Source organism: Nannospalax galili, unplaced genomic scaffold, assembly GCF_000622305.1.
Source record: "Nannospalax galili isolate Female #2095 unplaced genomic scaffold, S.galili_v1.0 scaffold1302, whole genome shotgun sequence".
Classification (NCBI taxonomy): Eukaryota; Metazoa; Chordata; class Mammalia; order Rodentia; family Spalacidae; genus Nannospalax; species Nannospalax galili.
Genome location: NW_008348077.1, coordinates 77,984 through 99,671, shown reverse-complemented (window position 1 = coordinate 99,671; position 21,688 = coordinate 77,984). Strand labels below are relative to the sequence as shown.

The following is a 21,688-nucleotide window of genomic DNA, read 5'->3' as shown; positions in this document are numbered from 1 at the left end:
CCTGCCTCTGCCTCCCCAGTGCTGGGATTAAAGGCGTGCGCCACCACGGCCGGCAAACACGTTTTTATGGTAAAAAACAAAGAGGTAAGATTTCCCCAAACTAGCCACGCGCACACATGTTTTAATTATACCAGAAGTCCTGACAGATCTTAGGGGTTTTCTGTTCTTGTTTCTGTTTTATGTATGGTAAAAAACAAAGAGGTAAGATTTCCCCAAACTAGCCACGCGCACACGTGTTTTAATTATACCAGAAGTCCTGACAGATCTTGGGGGTTTTCTGTTCTTGTTTCTGTTTTATCTTATTGGTGTATATTTATAGGGTACAGTGTGGTATGTCAATACACATATCCAATGAGTAATGACGACACCGGGTTATCCATCACCTTAACCACTGTCCTCTCTTTTGGTCGGGAACACTCAAAACCTCTCTAATAGCTATTTTGAAATCTGGGGTCACTGTTGTCAGCCTGTTATCCTGCTGTGCTGAGCATCAGATGTTATTCTTCACATCAAAAGATCTCATGTGCTAGATTTGAGGATCCTGCCTGCTAGATCAGGAGCTCATCTGTCACTATTCAGTCAGTCCCTCTCTCCTCCCCTGACTGAGCATTGCTTCCCAGACCCTGTAACCCTTCTCCACATGCACCTTCAGGGGCAGAGAAATGGCAATACTTTAATATTTTCCCCAGCCCAAGTCTAGGGATTCATAGTGCAGAATGTACAACTAGTCCACATACGCCACACTAGCAAGCACCTGCCACACTAGTGTGCACCCACTGATTCTGAATCTGTCCAGGCACCAGTCCAGATGTGACTGATCATGAGCAGAGGACTAAACCAGCCAGACATGTTCAGAGGACTGATCCAGACAGACATGTTCAGAGGACTGATCCAGCCATACATGTTCAGAGGACTGATCCAGCCATATATGTCAGGACAGCAAAGGGTGAGTCAAACACGGTTGAGAAGAACCGCATAGATCCCAGGACAAACCTTCCACTGATGACACAGGAAGACTGGCACATCTCAATGAAGTGTTGAATCTCTTTTCTTTCCGTAGGAGAGCACCACCTCAGTCACACACACAGTAGATATGGGAAACCACCCCTCCTCACCCCAACACCGTGCAGCCACTAGTTGTTACAGGACTTTTGTTTGGTACCCAGGGAGGGAAAAGTTAGTGTTTCTCATTTTTGCTACGACAGCAGCTTACACGTAGGGAAAGGGGTCTGCTTTCTTCTCCCCGGCCCTTATGTAGGGCATAAGCGTCAGAGCTTTCTAGAACATGAGACAATGGCATGGAGATGGTTCCTTGGAGATTTAATGTCCCAAAAGGAATGGGAAATAGCATGTGAGGTAACTGGTCAGGAATTCTCTTTTCTTGGAAGCTTCTGCTCCTCTAAATCGGGCCAAAGTTGTGAAGACATTTGGATTCTAAAAGACCTGCCTCTCCAGAATCCATCATACACAGCCCTCTGTACAGAGTAGTGATTCGTAAGGAATCTGTCAACCTGGACAAAGATGGTCTTCCTCCCAGAAGCTTCCAGAATTGGCCAGAGTCAAGTAGAAAGAACAGCACCTTTAAAGGTAGGTAAAGCCATCAGACTGGATGGTGAGGGACCCAGAAAGAGGTAGGTTCCGAGATGCTGCACACAAAGTTACAGGCTCTGCTTTGGTGGAGTGGAACAGAACTGATAGATGCTTGGTGGGTGTTAGCAATAGTGTGGCACTGTTGGTATTCAAGACTCTTACATCCAGCTAACATCCAGCCTCACCTAAAGCAAGCATTAGCGGCATGAAGCAGGAGCATCCAGATGTCCTGTGCTAAAGTGAGCGTTTCTTCCAGGAGGTCACAGATGCTCCGAATGTCTTGGGCTCGAGGTCAGCCCTGTGAGGAAGCTGAGCCAACATGCCATAGAGAACTCCAAGAAGCAAACAGCCACAGATGTTAACGCGACGTTCCTGACTGGGAGAAAGGCGACCGTGGGAGAGTCCACAGGCCAGACCCGGATGTGCCACATCCAGACACATGACTTTTCTGAGTTCAACTCCCTCGTTGCAAAATGAGAGTGCATCCTTATCTCCATGACCAAACACCTGACCAAAAGCAGCGTAAGGGTTTGTTTCTGCTCAGAGTTTGAGGGCATGCTGTCCATCGTCAGAGGGAAGATGTGGCAGCAGGGTCTCCACGGCAGCTGGCATTCCTCAGCACCTGTCACCGTGGTGGTTCAGACAGAGTACATAAAGGTGAGGGCAGGCTGCAAAACCAAAGGTCCACCCCAACGGCCCACGTCCTCCGATGAGGCTCCGCCTCCTAAGGGTCCCACAACCTTCCGAAACAGCAGCCCACTAAGCACCAAGTGTTCAAACACATGAACCTATGGGGGACATTTCACATTCATGCCACAGTGGGGAACAGACCTCCACACCTCACAGATTGACATGGCACAGGGTAAGCTCAAAAAACCACTTTCTTCTCACTGTTCCCTCTTCTCTCAACTCACAGACTTTCTGTTCATTTTTAAGTATTTGTTACTTGGAAATGGCACAGGCTCAAGTCAGCCAAAATCCCACCTGTAACCAAGGAGCTACTGGCAACTGATAGCTACGGGGGAAGGGAGGGTCAGTTTTCTTTAAGGGTGGGGGCCCTGGCAGGCTGACCATGCTCCAGTGGATGGCCACACACCCACGAGTGTATGGGCAGCTCAAGGTGGAATCAATGGGCTTCAAAAAAGGAAACACCATATTGGGTATGTAGGGAAGGGTGTGTGTAAAATGTTTAATTTTAAAAAAAAAAAAAGAAAGAAAATACTAAAAAGTCTTACTGATAGAAAGGACCCTAAAACAATCATGCTCAGTTTGAATGACTTTGCCTCCAGGGAACATTTGTCAAAGCCTGGGAACATTTTTGAGTACAATTTAAGGATGCCACTAGTGGGGCTGGAGAGATGGCTTGTCGGTTAAGAGCACTGGCTGCTCTTGCAGAGGACCCAGGTTCGATTCCCAGCACCCACATGGCTGCTAATAACTGTAACTCCAGTTCCGGGGGATCATATGCCATCTTCTGACCTCTGCAGGCATTGCATGACACACACTGTCCTAGTTTGTTTCTCCATCGAGGCAGGAACCTGGAGGCAGGAGGTGGAGCACAGGCCATGGAGGAACACTGCTTATTGGCTTGCTCCCCTTGCCCCTGCACAGGCCCACCTGCCCAGGGGTGGCACCACCCACAGTGGGCTGGGCCCTCCCACATCACTCAACAATCAAGAAAATACCCCACAGACAGGGCCACAGGCCAGTCCAATGGAGACAATGCCCCAATTGAGGGTCCCTCAACACAGGTGTGTCAAGTTGACACTAAAGCTATCCAGCACACATGTGTACTTACATACATGCAGAAAATACACTCATATACATAAAATAAAAACAATAAAATATTTTAAAGGATGCCACTAGTGTCTAGGGGGTAGATGCTTTGAATACCGAGAAACATCCTGAACACAAAGGCCAGCCCTCACCACAGCAATAAAGAATCACCCAGCCCCAAAGGCCACCAGGGCTGAGACTGAAACCCAGCCTTAAACAACCTCAAACCACCTCCCAGAATTCAGGAATTCCCTCTGTAAAAGCTCTAAAAGATAATCTTTCCAGCTGTTCAGGAACAGGCACTCACCACCTCTTAGACTATTTCCATTATTGATAAATTCTAACTCAAAACATTTCTCAGATTAAATCAAAATCAAGAACTCTTAGCTACTGGTCTGACCTTTGCCCTCAACCTCTCTGCAGGATAAATCTAAAGCTTTTGATCTTGACTTGTATAAAATGCACTGAAGTTTCTCAAGTTTGCAAAGCCCTGGCATCAACTGAGTGCAAAAGGGCAGAGTTCCTCCCTCAGAAGCTCACCCTCTAACAGGTGAAGATAAAGAGAACTGTAAAATAAGACAGAGTAAAGGGAGATTATGTAGATTCCCAGGGTGTATGCTGCATCCTCTGGGAGAAAGAACCCATTTGATCTGGACTGGGGTAGGTGAAGAACAGACAATATACATGTTTTTCCTAGCCGAAACAAAAACTTTTTGTCACCTGAAAACCTCTTGTTAATGGACCTACCCCTGGTCTGCTGTAACTATGGTGATCTGACATAACTACAGTTATTGGCTTTGCCCCTGGCATGATGTAATTGTGGTTTTAAACTTCATAAACCCTGCCTTCTCCCTGGGATTGAGAGTTCTTTCTAGAGACAGCCCCTCTTACCAGCTCATTACTAAAGGAGTGTTCAACTATCACTATGTGGCGTTCCTCTGTGCCTCATGCTCAGTATGACACTAGGAAGCAACATGACGCCCAGAAGGGGGTGGGGAGGAAGGAAAAAACAGGACAGAAGCAAATCTGGGTTACCCCAACAGAGATCTGTAACACCACCTCACAGATCATTTCACCTCCATTCTAAACTCTCTTAAGTTTCTCCAAGGAACTGAAAGGCTGCCTGTTCACCTCGCCCTGACCCATCCCTCTGCTCTGGACTCAGTCTGGTGTGTGAACATTCCCCAGAACTGACTTCCAGCTCCACAGTGGCACAGGGAGAGTACTCTGTGAAATAGCTCAGATCCAGGACCATTTGTCTTCCCCCCTCAGAGGGTGCGTACGTGGCTGGAGATGATTTTGGTGGCCACCTGTGTGGGATGCTACTGAGGGGAAGCCATGGCTGGCGCTGGTGCACAGATCACAAGAAGCTGCCCCAAAAGAGAGCGGCCTGGTCCAGAGTGGCACTAATCCTCGGCAGCACAACTTCCACCTCCCATTATCTCCCTCATCTGGACATTACGTCCGATTAAGCAGCCTTAGACTGACAGCACTGGCTCTTCTGGGTCATCCTGAACTTGGGTCAATTAAACACTTGAGGTCTTTTCCACAGGAATCGCTTTCAAGACAGTCTCGTTCTCGTCCAGCTCAGGCTGTGGACATCAGGAAGAACTTCACATTGCCCTATGAATTCCATCCTGTCAGTTTGGGTTCCTGGTCCTAGCCCATGGGGATTCTTAGAGGCCTACTTCCAGCATGCAGCATGAAGCTACCGCCTCCACCATTGGTCACCACGCCCAGCATCAGCTCTCAGGAGGGTTCAAACAGACCCAGGCTTGGGGGGTAGGGGGACATGATTCTGATTTGCACTGTGACTCCCAGCTAACTTCCAGAGGGGTCTTTGAGTACCACAGGTGACAGCGCTCTATAGATGAGATGCCTGTTATCCTCCTTCACTCCTCACAGAACAGCCAGCACAATTTCTTCCCTGCCCTAGAAGGAAAGGGGTCCGAATTGGTTCAGGTGTGTCAGATGACAGTGAGTATCTATGACTCGGGGTAGGGCAATTGTTTTCCCATCACTCTTGATGTAATGGAAAATATCTGAATTGAATGAGGTGTCATCAAGAGTATTGTTCTTCTATGATTATCAGCAGAGCTATATAATGCTGAACCTTCCAAGAAGCCCAAAAAGCAATCAAGTCCACAGGCTGACATCAAAGTCCCATGCTATGATGCACTGTCAAGCACGAATTTCTAAAATGACAAATCTATAGAGAGAAAATTACAGAAATTAGATTCCTTGTAATTTGAAAACTGAATTTTTACACTGCAATTGTTTGCGCGATATCCATTACGTTATTTTATTTTAATGTCCGAATAAGGCAGCCAATTATCTCTTCTTGAGAAGAGCTGTCATTTCATGCGACATCATGTCCTTCCTCCAATTTTGACACAGCTTGTCATGTCCTAGTAAAATGCTGCTTAAATGAATAGATGGCCATTACCTGTCATTCATACCTTAATGCAGCAAAACTAAAAAGTTAGAGATCCTCTGTCATTCTTTTTAAAAATATTTTATTTATTATTTTCATTTTATATATATGAGTATTAACTGCATGTATGGAAGTATACCCATGTTGTGTGATGACCACGGAGGTCAGAAGAGAGCATGAACTGGAGTTACTGATGATTGTTAGCTGCCATGTGGGTGCTGGGAACAGAACCCGGGTCCTCTGAAGAACAGCCCGTGTTCTTAACCACTGAGCCATCTCTCTAGCTCTCTATATCACTGACATTTTTTCTGCAACTTGACCGAAAAGCCCAACATTGTATGAGCAGCTTAATCTAAAAGTCTTATAAACGTGTCCGTGATATCTTCATCCATGTTCTTGAAGAGAAATGCCACCTAGAATGGATTTGTGTACAGAGCCGGACAGCATGGCCTTGGGGACCATCCTCCAGGTCAACATCAATTCATGAGTCAACACTCCTAGGGTATATTTGCTCAGCCCACTGTAAATCCAGCCAGCTGCGCTATCAACAAGAATTCATTTAACCGTATTACCTAACGAGCACCCACAGAGACTGCTACAGACCAGCGCCACCAAAGCACACACGTCTGCTAGATCACAGGGAATAAACACCAGGAACCAGGAAGAACATGAGCTGTTTTAGGCTGGGTTTCGGTTTGTGTTCTGTATTTGTTTTACACGTCTTGCTTCCCCCTTCTTATGGAAGCCACACCATGGTTTCTCACTCACCATATGGTGCAGGTACTGACTCTACCCCACATGGGTGATGTGTGACCAGGTCTGGCCAATCAGCAGCATAGTGCTGACTGGAGGCTGGGTATGTGCCCAGTGATCAGCAGTGAGCCACAGGTCCAAATTATTTTACCAGTGCTGGGGACTGAGCCTGTGGCTTCGCACATGCAGACCAAGGGACCCGCTGCTGATCCACACCCTCAGCTTCAGACATCTTTTGATTGAGGTTCCTGAGAGAAAATGATAGTACCATTCCACTTTGCTCCCCAAAAGATTGCCTCCCAAATAACGCCAGCCCCAAACAGCACGGTAAGCAAACATCCAAACTCAGATTGTAAGGAGATGGGTGTTCAGAACAAGTATGAGCAACATATGACCAATGGACCAATCAGAACCATTTACAAGGTCTGAGAAGCCATGAGAGAAGGTAAATTTGAGGGTATTCTTTGACCAGCTTGAGGAGGATCAATAATGTCTGTTCTGATATTTTCATCTGCTTAATCAAAGATTATTGGTCTCTATTCCATTCCTCTCACCCACACCCACCCTGTTCCCTGACAGTCTTGGACCCAGGCAGTCCCCAATTCCTCAACCTCAGATCCCTGGACTAGCTTCCTAACCCAGACTAGTTAACATCTGATTATAGATTGTTAAGTCCCTACTCAGGCAGTCCCCCCACCACCATCTTCACTGGCACCCGAGCAGCTGGCCAGACTTGCCCAGCCAGAGACTCTGGAAAGTCAGATCCTACCCACTGCATCTCTATTCCATTCCTCTCTCCCACCCCAATTCTGTCCCCTGCCAGCCTTGGACCCAGGCAGGCCCCAACTCCTCCACTTCAAATCCTTGGTCTAGCTTCCTAACCCTGACTAGCTAAACTCCCTAGCAGAGACTCCACTGGCTCCTGATCTATCTGACACAGGCCAGCCCTCCCACTAAACTGATCAGCCTACCTATTACCCTGCCCCACTATCCACCAAAACCATTATGCTACCCTGCAAGAACCTGAAACATGCACCAATTTATTTCCCATACCTGAACAAAAAGCAGCCAAGCTACATAAACAATATAAACAGAACCAAAATTAAATTAAACAAAAGCAGACAAGTTCCTACTGGACACACAACCAACAAAGAACATCCATATACCTAAACGGCAGTGCAAAAAACAAATGATATGAAAAACCAAGAGAATATGTCCCCAACAAAACCCACCAGTCCCACAGACGTGCACAGCCATGAGAACCACCCTGAGAAACCCAGGAGGCAGAACATAAAAGAACAATCGTAAACATGGTCAAAGAACTTACAGAAAACACAGACAAACAACTTAACTCAAAGAAGAACGGCATAAACTTGTGGTGGACGCCCAAGAATATACAAATATGTGGCTTGATGAACTATCAAAAAACAATTCATGACTTGAAACGTGAATTCACAAAAGAGATAGAAGGAGTGAAGAAAACCCAAACGGAAATGAACATGAGATTGAAAAACTCAATAAACCAAGAATGAATGAAACGGAAAACAATATCAACACTGGATGACAAAGTTGAAGAACTGGACTCCTTAAACAAGGACTATTAAATTCAAAAAAACACAGGAATGGAATACTCAGGAAATGTGGGACACCATGAAAAGACCAAATCTATGCATCATAGGCACACAGGAAGGAGAAGGATCTCAGGCCAATGGCATTGAGCAGATCTTCAACAGGATTATAGAAGAAAACTTCCCTAAATTAAGAAAAGACATACCTATAGAGATTCAAGAAGCACATAGAACAGCAATTAGACATGACAAGAACAGAAAGTCCCCCCAGCACATCAGAGTAAAAACATTAAATGTACAGAACAAAGAGAGGACACTGAAAGCTGCTGGAGAAAACGGAAACACAAAGAAAAACCCACCAGAATTACAGCTGACTTCTCAATGTAAACTATGAAAGCCAGAAGCACCTGGACCAAAGTATCCCCAGTTCTAAAGGGCCACGGATATCAACCCCAAATACTTTATCAAGCAAAACTATCATGATCAAAGAGGGACAGAAACTTCTCATGACACAAATTGGGTGAAAGAATTCACATCCACCAAACCAGCACTACCAAGAATACTTGAAGCAATACAAAGGACCGAAGAAAGGAGTGAGTATAACAAGAGGCTACAGAAAGAGAAGAAAGAAAGTATAATAATGGAAACACAAAACAGGGCCACAAACAAAGAAATTAAAATGACAGTGTCCAATACACATCTTTCAATAATAACACTAGATACCAATGGCCTCAACTCCCCTATCAAAAGACACAGGCTAGTGGACTGGGTCAGGAAAGAAAACCCATCTTTTTATTGTCTTCAAGAAACTCATCTCGCCTTCAAGGGTAGACACTACCTTAGGGTAAAGGGATGGAAAAAAATATTCCAAGAAAATGGCTCTAAGAAGCAATCATGTGTTGTAATTCTAATATCTGACAAAACAGACTTCAAATTAAAACTAATCAGAAGAGAAAAAAAGGGTTATATTCTAGTTTGCTTCTCCGTTGCTGTGACAAAACACTCTGACAAATACCAACTTGGGGAGGAAAGGGATTATTTGGATTATATCTCCCAGGTCACAGCTCACCACTGAGGGAGCCCAAGTTGGGCAGGAACCTGGAGGTAGGAGCTGAAGCACCAGCCATGGAGGAATGCTGCTTATGAGCTTTCTTCCCTCTGGCCCATACTCAACCTGCTTTCTAATACAATATAGGCCTACCTGCCCAAGAGTGGCACCACCCACAGTGGGCTGGGCCCTCCCACATCACTCAATAATCAAGAAGATGCCCCACAGACATGGCCACAGTTCAGTCCAATGGAGGAAATGCCCCAATTGAGGCTTCCTCTTCCCAGGTGTGTCATGTTGACACTAAAGCATCCAGCACAGCTACTTAAGTCTAATCAAAGGAACAATTGACCAAGAATATACTATAATCATGAAAATATATGCATCAAACTCTGGAGCACCAAATTTCATAAAAACAGTATTCCAGAACTATAAAACAGAGGTTAACCCCAACTCAGTAATAGTAGGCAACTTTAATACCCCACTATCTTCAATAGACAGATCAAGTGGACAAAGAATAAACAGAAAGACATCTGAATTAAATGATATCTTACAGGAAATGGACCTAACAGACATCTACAGAATATTCCACCCAAGCATCAAAGAATAAACTTTCTACTCTGCAGCCCATGCAAGTTATTCTAAAATTGACAACATTCTGGGACACAAAAAAAATCTCAACAAATAAAACAATTAAATAATTCCATGCATTCTATCAGAACACAGTGCAATAAAGTTTATAATCAACAACAAAAGCAACTCTAGTAACTACATAAACTCATGGAGATTAAACAACACACTCCTGAATGACAAATGGGTCAAAGAAGAAATTAAGAAAGAAATAAAAAGCATTCCTAGAACTAAATGAAAATGAGAATAAAACACAATAAAACCTCTGGGACACCTTAAAAGTAGTCCAAAGAGTAAGTTTATAGCTCAGAATGAGCACATGTAAATGACTTGACAGTACAACTCAAGACGCTGGAAAGGTATAACAAGCCAATCCCTAACAGATGAGAAGAAATAGCAAAAGTCAGAGCAGAAATCAATGAAATAGAAAAAGAATAGAATACAAAAAAAAAGAATCTAAGAGTTTGTTTTTTGAATGGTTAAGCAAAATAGACAGACCCTTAGCCCAGTTAAACAAAAGAAAAAAAAGCAAATCCAAATTAACAAAATTAGAGATGAAATGGGGGACATCACAACAGACACCCAAAAAAAAAAAAAGGAGAACATTGTAAGGGAAATTTTTAATAATCTTAATAATCTATACTCCATTAAATTTGAAAATCTAAAAAAAATGGTTGAATTTCTAAAATTTCTAACCAAAGTTAAGCCAAGAAGAGATCAACAGGATAAACCCATAGCAAACACGGAAATTGAAGTAGTAATACAAAACCTCCCAACTGAAAAACTGGGCCCAGATGGATTCACAGCAGAATTCTACCAGACATTCAAAGAAGACCTATAACCAATCCTGCTTAAATTATTCAAAAACATAGAAACAGAGAGAGAACTCCCAAATTTTTTTTATGAAACCAGTATCACTCTAATACCAACACCAGGTAAAGACACAACAAAAGAAAACTATAGATCCATATCCTTAATGAACATAGATGCAAAGATACTCAACAAGATACCCACAAACTGCATATATATACACACATTAAAAAGATCATCCAGCATGATCAAGCTGGCTTTATTCCAGAGATGCAGAGATGGTTCAATATTCATGTCAATAAATGTAATAAAACATATAAATGAACTTAAAGACAAAAACCACAGTCATCTCAGTAGATGCAGGAAAAAAAAAAAAAGCCTTTGACAAAATCCAACATGCATACATGTTAAAAGTCCCAGAAGGAATTTGTCTCAAGGGAACATACCTCAATATAATTAAAGCCAATCTACAACAAACCCATAGCCAACATCATTCTAAACAGAGAAAAATGGGAAGCATTCCCACTAAAATCAGGAACTAGACAGGGCTGTCCACTGTCTCCACTCCTTTTCAATATAGTGCTTGAAACTCTTGCAAGAGAACTAAGACAAGAGAAGGAAATTAAAGGAGTAATACTGGGAAAAAGAAGGTCAAATTACCTCTATTTGCAAATGATATATTATACATAAGAAATTCCAAAAATTCCACTAGAAAACTGTTAGAAATGATTAATAATTTCCATAAAATGGCAGGTTACAAAATCAACTTACAAAAATCAGTAGCCTTTCTACATACCAATAAGAAGCAATCAGAAAAAGCACTCGAGGAAACCCTCCCATTCTCAAGAGCTTCAAAAATAATAATAATTTTAAAATATTTAGGAAAGACATTAAAGATCTCTGCAATGAAATTTTCAAATCTCTAAAGAAAGAGAAGACACTAGGAGATGGGAGAGACCTACCATATTCATGGACTGGTAGAATCAGCATTGTGAAAATGACCATCTTACCAAAAGCAATTTATAGATTCAATGCAATCCCAATCAAAATACTCATGACATTCTTCAGAGCTTGAAAAAAAATAATCCTAAAATTCATATGGAATCACAAAAGACCCTGGATAAACAAAGCAACGTTGGGCAAAAAGAACAACACTGGGGAATCACCATACCAGATCTCAGATTATATTACAGAGCTATAGTCATAAAAACAGCATGGTACTGGCACAAAAATAGACATGTAGATCAATGGAACACATTAGAAGACCCAAACATGAGTACAATTTCAGCCACCTGATATTCAGCAAAGGTGCGAAGAACACACAATGGAGTAAGACAGCATCTTCAACAAATGGTGCTGGCAAAACTGGATCTTCACCTGCAGAAGAATGAAACTGGACCCTTATCTTTCACCCTGCACAAAAGTCAACTCCAAATGGATCAAAGACCTCAATATAAAACCTGAAACTCAGAAAGTACTAGAAGAAAACATAGGCAGCATCCTCCAAGATGTAGGCATAGGAAACAATCACTGAGTGGGACCTCATCAAATTACAAAGCTTCTGTACAGCAAAAGAAACAATCAAGGAAGGGAAGAGGAAACCCACTGAGTGGGAAAAAATCTTTACCAATTATTCATCCGACAGATGATTAATATCCAGAATATACGAAGACCTCAAAAAGCAAATAAACAAGAAAATAAACAACCCAATAAAACGATGGGTGATAGACCTGAACAGAGACGTCTCAAATTAAAAAACATGACTAAAAAGTGCTCAGCATCCTTAGTAATTAGAGAGATGCAGATAAAAACCACTTTAAGATTCTATCTTACCCAGTCAGACTGGTTAAGATCAGGAAACAAAGGACTCCAAATGCTGGAGAGGATGTGGCGAAAGGGGACCTCTCCTTCACTGCTGGTGGGAATGCAAATTCATGCGACCACTATGGAAAGCAGTGTGGAGAACCCTTAAAAAACTAAAAATAAACCAACCATATGATCTGGTCATACCACTCCTTGGCATATACCCAAAGGACTCATCCTACTGTAGAGATCCCTGTACATCCATGTGTGTTGCTGATCTCTTCACAATAGCTAATAAATGGAAACAACCTAAATGTCCCTCAACTGATGAATAGATAATGAAAATGTGGTACATTTACACAACAGAATTCTACTCAGCAATAAGCAAAGATGAAATTATGAAATTTGCAGGTAAATGGATGGAGCTAGAGAGTGTTATACTAAGTGAAGTAACACAAACCCAGAAAGCAAACAACGTATGTTCTCCCTGATTTGCAGATCTTAGCACCAATCCCCTCTATGTGAGTATATATTCTGATGTGACACCAGGAGCCAGGAAAATGGAAAGGGTGCAGGACATAAAGGAACAGAAAGGACCCGACAGGGGGACAGTAGGGAACGGATGTTACCAGGGGGAGATGGGGACAGTGGGAGTGTTTGGCAGAGAGTTAAGAAGGGAAGGATGTGAGAGGGGCCATGATTGGGGTGGGGAATCAGGAGAAGGAGGATGGTGGGAGGCGGGTGTTACTGTGGGGAGAGTGGGGTTAATGGGGCCCTGGGACTAGGAAGTAAGGAGGGAGACCAGATGGGAGAAAACAGAGTAGAGATGAATGAATCTTGGGGGGCTCGGAAACCTTGAGGAAATATGACGCCCTTGAAACCCCATGAGAAATGCACATACAGTGTCTGAACATTAATGTATATGTGTACCTGGGAGCTACTTGGCAAGGAACAGTGCCAGACAGAAGAGACATCCCTTTGAGTGGTTGGTCAAGGTGGTCCAGGAGACTCCCAAAATAACACAGGCTACTGTCAAACCTCTTGGTTATCCCCCAGAGCTAGAAAATAAAACCCTGCTGTTCAGGACAGGACATAGTTGGGGTACAGGACTTGAAGCAATGGAACAGGAACTGACCTGGAAGCCTTTGAACCAAAGTTTGGCTATCATGCTAGATGATGATATGCAAACTGCCAAGGGAGGAAAAACAGTCAATGGTCCAACCCAGCCCTGAAGCCTGATAACCACAACGGCTGGCATGGGAAACTACCTCTATTGATGCTCTGTGTGGCACTGTTATCTAGGGGGGAGGGGGCAATCAACAGCTATCTAATTGAACTTAAAGCCCTCTCAATGGGAGGGAACTTATGAATAGCACTGCAAACTCAGTCAAATACACATGGCAGGAGAGGACGCAGATCCTAGAAAAAAACCCTATCTCTTTCATACCACTAGACAAATGAAATTTCTTACTATAGGCTAAATACCAATCCTTAGATTTACAGACAAACATACCATACGCCACTCATCAAAGAAGCTCCTTTGTGCAACAGATGGAGGTTACTGCAGAATTGCACATCTGGTCAGACACAGAGTCTGAGAAATGCACAGTACTAGGTGACACCTACAGTTGAACCTCTACAACTAAGGCTCAGAGAACATAGCGGAACAAGGGGTGGAGAGAAAACTAATGCATCCCTCGACTCTCACCAGGAAATCTTCCTTATACAACAGAGTGCAGTGCACACGGGCAGCCACGACTGGCCAAGTTTTAAAGAATAACAGACTACAGAGTGCAGGATGAGACTCCTATATGGAACCTCACCCACTCATGGCTCATGGACCATGACAGAAGAGGGGGTGGGAAGATTGTAAGAGCCAGGGCTTGTCCACAATCACAGGGAAGTAGTCTTTCAGGCCACTGGAAGCTTGCACATGTGAACTTGTAGTAATGGTGGCATCGAGCACAGGACCCAGGGCAACTCAATCAGACAAGGGCCCAGAGGGGAGGAGAGAAATAGGTGGCTGGCCAGCAATAGACTGAGAATTATTGGAGATTGATTGCTGCTGGGGGAGGGAGAATATGCCTTACAAACGGTCACTAGATGGGTTGACTAGACTCCAGTGGACACATTTACACTGAAGGACATTTGGGTACAAATGCCGGAATGAATAGGACTTAACATGATGGTGGAATACAAGGTTTGGTGGGGGGTGGGGAGGCATGGATGGGGAAGGGGATCTAAATTTGATTAAGAACTGTTGTATGAAATTATAAAACCTCAATAAAAAAATATTTATATATCAAAAAATAGAAGAGCATACCCAAAATGAGTTTATTTAAATCATTGATTTGCAGGATTTTGTTTTCATTTTCTTTCTATTGTTACAATTCCATTTTTAAGTATTAAACTAGGAAGCAATATGTTAATTTTTCTTATAAAACTGGGTTTGATCCCTAGCAGCAATTAATAATAATAATAATAAAATATCATCCAAGGAAAGATGTGAAGTATCTCCACACTAAAAACTACAAAACAACCTAAGAGATTTTTTTCTTTGATGGAGTGATATACATTGCTTATAGGACACAACATGAAAACCTAGATTTCGGATGTTCATGACCCCAGATTAATACACGGAGTTAGTGTGATCAAATAGTGTGAAGAAATAAAAATATAAAGGATCTAGAATAAAGAGCCATAAATACAAAGAACAAAGTTTGAATCCCTCTACTGCCTGACTTCAATACCTGCCATAACACTGTATCAATCAGCAGTGTAGGGTTAGTGTCGGAATAAAGCTGTAGATCACTGGAGAAGAGTGGAGAACAGAATAAACTTGCACATAATACATTCAAATGACTTTTGACAAAGTCACCAAGTCAATGAAATAGGGAAAGCCCTTGCAGCACGTTGTGCCAAAAAGTAGGATCTGTATTTCTTTTTAAGTGAACTTCATTTTTTTAAGCCCATCACATTCAATCTGCACTACCCATATACCCTTGGGTATGTGGCCATCCACTGGAGTGTGGTCGGCCTACCAAGAACCATAGCATTAAAGAAAACTGACTTTCCTTCTCCCAGCTGAATGTCAATAGCTCCTCAGATAGGGGTAGGGGTGCCTACCTACCCTCTCCATGCTGGGATTGTGTCTGGTCTCAGCTTGAACAAGTCTTAGGCACACTGTCACAACTGCTATTAGTTCATATGCACAAAACCCCTCATTGAATTTTTTATTGTATGAAATTCTTCAATATCATTTGAAATAGATAATTGAATAAAGTAAAGAACAAAAAATGAACTTCATCCTCAATCTGTTTTAGTTTTGTTTGGTTTCTGCTGCTGTGATAAACACCATGACCAAAAATAACTTGGGTAGGAAGTGTTTAATTGACTTACAAGTTGCTGTTCTTCATCAAGGGAAACCAAGAACCCAGGGCAGGAACCTGGAGGCAGGAGCTGGGAGCACAGGCCATGGAGGAACGCTGCTTACAGGTTTGCTACCCTGGCCCCTGCTCAGCCTGCTTTCTTATACAACACAGGCCTACCTGCTCAGGCACCACCCACCGTGGGCTGGGCCCTCCCACATCACTCATCAATCAAGAAGATTCCTCATTAACATGCCCAGAGACCAGTCTGATAGAGGAAATTCCCCAGTTGGGGCCCCTCCTCCCAGGTGTGCCAAGCTGACAACTGAGACTGTCCATCAGAGTCTCACACAAGAAAATTAATTCAAGATGCATCATGCACCAAACAGAAAAGGTGGCCCCATACATTTACAAGAGATAACATTTCTTCTTCAATTTCAGAATACGCAAAGCTATTTTTAGACACAAAAAGCTAACTGAAAAGAAATTAATACACAGGACTTCATCAGCCTTTGAAATTTCTATGCCTGAAAAGCAGAGGCAAGAATGTGCATGCTAAGTTCGAGGCTGAGAAGCATGCACGGTGAGTCTTTCTGACAAAATAGAGCAAGAAGGAGAAGCACTTCTACAATTCCGCGACTTACAAGAGTGGGGCTAGTGAAGTGGTCTCCCTGCTACCACGCCAGATGACCCCTCAGCGTGAAAGGAGAGAACCTGCTCCAGCAAGCTGTCCTCTGACCTCGTGAGATGTGTGCACCCAAACACATACGCACAAATAAATGTAATTTTTAGTTAAATAATGATAAATAATAAACTTAGTCCAGCAAGATGGCTCAGGGGGTTAAAGTGCTCGCCGCCAAGTCTGACAATCTGAATTTGACCCACATAGTGGAGAGAAGTGACTCAATACAAGTTATCCTCTGACCTCTACATGAGCACTGTGGCACACACACATACACACAAATAAAATAAATAAATGTAATGAAAAATCAAAAACTTAAGTGAACATACATAGCAGACCTGTCACAAGATACAGAAATGAAAAGCAACACACAGGAAAAGATGCCACGTGTCATTCGTCAGAGAAATACAAGTTAAAACCACAATCATTCAACCAAATACATATTTGAATGACTGAAATCAAAGAGACTAATAATACTAAGTGTTGGCAAGGATGAAGGGCAGTTGGAACACTCAGTTTTCTGTAGCGTGGTAAAATGCAACCACTTGGGAGAATTCTCTGATGGTTTCTTCTAAGTTACATTCACCTTCTCACCCAGTAATTTTACTCCTAGATACTCAGTGCCAATATTCTCACAACAGAAGACTGACTGACAACGAAACTGAATCACCAGCTCCGAGGGACAAAACACAGGCAGACACGCAAAGTACCATGTCCACCTAAAATCCAAGGACACATAAAGCTAAGTCGCTGGGGGAGGGAAGCACAGGGCAAGGAGTAAGAGTAACTCATGTTTGGGGGTGATGGCTTTCTAAGTTCACATAATTATAAAAACTCATAATCTAAATAGTTAATATATGTGTATCTATTATGTATTGATAGTCATTAATTTTAGACAAAAGGGATAAAACAAAGGACCACTGAATTTTCCTTGTTTCTTTCAAAAGACAGCCATAATGTCTTGTCCACATAGTCAAACTGTGACTCAGCATCTGACTTCCTGCTTCCCAAAACCAACTACATGAGTATTGTGTGAACCTTCCCTCATGGAGGAACAAACATCTATTCAACCCAGATAGGGCACCGACAACAGACCAAAGAAGCAGTCCCAGTCACATCTAATGTGGTTCACCAACGAGTTTAGTTATGGTTACTCATGGGCTTGGGCAACATATGGGCTATTTCATCACTGAAGAAAACATCTTCCTCCCAGCAACTTTGACTGCTGCTATAACCCGGAGCAGGTCTCATACAGATACTCGCATTTCCTGAGAGTTCAAGAGAGCTGCAGCTGTGCCAGGCCCAGAGGACAGCAATCCACGCCAATGAGTATTTCTCACTTTGCAAAGTCTGACAATCTGGAGTAGCTGCATCCATTGTGAGGACTTCTGCTCTGTGTCTCTCATCAGATTAACTCTCATGACAGTAGGAACCTTGTCTGCTTTGTTCCCATTCTACCCTATGGCCTAGAACAATTTCTGGGGCATAACAGCCCCTCAGTAGATGCACGTCCAATAAAGAATGTATAGAAGGAAAGAGAGAGGAAGGCATGAGTGGGGGGTGAGTAGACAGGTAGATGGATGGATGGGTGGGTGGATGAGTGGGTGGATGGATGGATGGATGGATGGATGGATGGATGGACGGATGGACAGGTGGGTGGGTGGATGGATGGGTGGGTGGATGGACGGATGGGTGGATAGATGGACAGGTGGGTGGATGGATGGAAGAGTAGGTGAGTGGATAGATGGGTGAGTGGATGGATGGAAGAGTGGGTGGGTGGGTGGATGGATGGATGGACAAGTGGGTAGATGGATGGGTGGGTGGACAGATGGACAGATGGATGTGGGGGGCTCAGAGGAATAAAGTCAGGTAGCAATGGCAGACTGACGGCTAGGACACTGATTTCTCAGAACTTCAGCCAACACCCATTTCATCTTCCTGTAACCATGGGGAATTTAGTCTACAGTGAGAAGGCTAGGAGCTGGGTTCTCTGCAGTGTTTCCTTGCTAACCGTCACAAGTCACACAAGAGAAGTGTTCCCTTCTGCGTGTGCACACTGCGTCAACTAGTGAAGTCTGAGCGTGTGGCAGCCTCCACCTCACATGCATGAGAAATGCAAACAAGGTGCTGAGATGACAAAGCACAAAGACCTGGGGCTTGATTTTTGGTGGCACCACTGAGCTCCTAAATGGACTAGGCTACAAGTAGCTTTACTCTCCTAGGGTTCCTTTGTAATGCAAGCTACAAGAAAGCTCACGGCGCAGAGGTGACTCGGAGGTTAAAAGCACTGGCTGCTCCTGAAGAACCTTGAGTTCAGTTCCCAGCACCCACATGGTGGTTAAAAGCTGTCCTTAACTCCAGTTCCAGCACATCCAACACCCTCTTCTGGCCCTTGTGGGCACTGCATAACAGGGTGCATTTACATACTTGCTAGTAAAGCACTCATACATATAAAATACAAATACAAATAAAGTAAATAAAAAGAATAAAGAAAAAATAAAAGTAAAGCTCATTACTGAAGCTATTTTAGTGATGAGCCATTCATTGGTCATTTTGCAAAATATCCACGTTACCCAAAAGGCAGGAGGAACTGAGACGGCCGTGGAAGAAGAGCGACATCAATGTATTTAGAGTACAGAGTAAAGAGATGAAGACTGCGGGAGACACAGGCAGGGACCACATCACAAAGACCACCTGTGAGTTAGGACATTACCCTGGGGGCAGTAGAAGTCATTCCGGGAATCCTGGGTCTTCCAACGTCACCACGGGTATAACAGGAAGAGGAAGACCAACTCTTCACCGTGGAGTGAAGGTTTGCATCAGAATTGCCTTGTTGGGGGCACGGTGAGCACGGGGACAACCCTCTTCGTCCAAGGCAACAGTAATAACAATCATTGGGCTTAGCAATCTAGCCAATCAGAAGCACTGAAAGTATAAATTCACTACCTCCCAGGCCAGCCTCCTTCATGCAGAGATGCCCACACAGAGTCCAGTGAGGGCACGAGCAAGTGAAACCACACCGTGCGGCCACGTGGAGTGGGTCTGAAGCCCCCATCATCGCTGTCACCCTCACCCCTCTCTGCTCTCTCTTCATATATGATCTGAGGCATCAACCTCAGCATCCAAGTTCCTACTCTCTCCTCTGAAGGGAAAGACGTCTGACTCAACGGGTCTCCTCATTGTGCCAACCCTGACTGGTCTTGCTGATCAAGACATGCTCTTGCTGAAGAAATAACACTTTTATGCTTATTTCAAAAGATCTGGCTCATTCTCTTCATATTAATAAAGCATAGCATACAAAATACTCCCAAGCACAGCACGCATGACCACCTGTGATGATTTTTTGCACACACACTCAAAGCAGGTACACCATCCACAGACAGCTTAACATTTTCTCACTGTTTAAATACAATCACTTGCCTCCCTGATCAGAGCTCCCCATAGCTCTGAGGCAATATTCAACTGTTCCACAAAAATTTTATTATAGACATCAGGTGTTTTAAAAGAAAGAAGCCAGGCATGTAATTGTGAACAAGACATCTCTCAGCCCAAGGGAACAGGCCCACAATGAGCTGACTGTAGACTTGTCCCTGGAGACTTCTCCTTTAGAGGGCATAGAAAAGGGGGGTTTACCAAGGCTATGATGGTGGGAGAAAGGTGGGCTGTATGTCTTACCGTCCTGAATTTCCACTTACAAAACCAGCAAAGAGTAATACATAACATAGAAACTGATGAATGGACGGGAACCACTCTCAAAATTATCAAGAATATGGGGGCTGGAGGGATAGCTCAGTCTGTTGGTAAAGGGCTTGTCTGGCAAAGATAAAGAACTAAGTTCAATTCCTAGAATTCATGTTTAAAAAAGAAGGTAGACCCACACCCAAGAGCATTTGAGGAACACAGATCAGACTTAATAGGCCTTTAAAAAAAAAATAGAGGGTATGAAGTCAGGGGGCATAGTAGGATAGGAGCAGAGATACAGAGGATATCTCAATGTGATCAAAATATATCATATGAGCTGGGCTTGGTGGCACACGCCTGTAGTCCCAGCACTTGGGAGGCAGAGGCAGGCGAATCTCTGTGAGTTCAAGGCCAGCCTGGACTACATAGTGAGTTCCAAGACAGCTGGGGCTACAGGGATTCTTGAAGAAATCAGTAAAAAAAAAAAAAAAAAACTCTTAAAAGGAGCGGTGGTGGGTGCCGTAGGTCATAGTTCACATCTTTAATACCAGCACTCTGGAGGCAGAGGCAGGCAGACCTCCTGAGGTCAGGTTCAGCCTGGTTGATATATGGAGTTCCAGGGAGATAGCTTAGCAAGTAAGGGCACTTACCTCGAAGCCTGATAACCTGAGTTCGATCCCCAGAACCCACACAGTGGAAGAGAGAGCCAACTCCTGAAAGTTGTCCTCTGACCTCCACATGTGCACATATTAATTACTAATTAATTAATTAAATGCGGTTTTTTAGAGCGTGGTGTGGTGGCCTGAACTTGTAGTCCCAGAGCTGAGAAAGCAGGTTCAGGCAGATCCCTGGATTTGCTGGACAGCCAGATTTGCCCACGTGGTGAGTTCTAGGCCAGTGTCTCAAAACCTGGACAGCATTTGCAGGACAGCTCCTGAGGCTGTCTTCTGGCCTCCACACTTGACACACATGTGCCCATATACACACAAACACACACAAATTATATAGACTATATCATGTAATTAAATTGTACCTTCAATTCCTTTACCTCTCCTCTTAGAAACATGATAGAATCAGAACTGGGTCACATTCAGCCCCAGCTGTAACAATCACTGTGTATCAAATGCCTACTAAGTGCCGCACCCTTTGATCCCTCACTACACACCTAAAGCAAGGAGGATATTGCTTTCTACCCCTACAGATTAGGAGTCTGAGGGTAAGGCGGTGGGATAGTTCATTTTAGGTTATCAACCTAATGAATGGGTAAAGGATTATTTGGGGGTGTGTCTGTGAAGGTAAGACCCTACTGCTGAAGACAGGACACATTTCGGACACAGGATTTGGAGCAATGGATCTGGAACTGACCTGGAAGCCTCCTCCCTGAAGGCAGCTCTCATGGCTTTGGAGAGCACTGTGCAAGCTGCTAAGGGAGATCAATCAATGGTCCAACCCAGCTTCAAGGCCTAAAAACCATGGTCAGCACAGCAAATGACATTGGTGCAGTAGTGGCACTTTTATCTTGGGTGCAATCAACAGCTACCTAGT

The 21,688-nt window shown here is 43.6% G+C and overlaps 1 protein-coding gene across 1 annotated transcript in view; it reads right to left on the bottom strand.

The window, feature by feature from the left end:
- The window catches only part of LOC103743263 (protein kinase C-binding protein NELL1-like), a gene marked incomplete at its 5' end in the record, with an annotated part of 233,347 nt that overhangs the window by 133,857 nt on the left and 77,802 nt on the right, over positions 1 to 21,688 (bottom strand). The window lies entirely within an intron of this gene.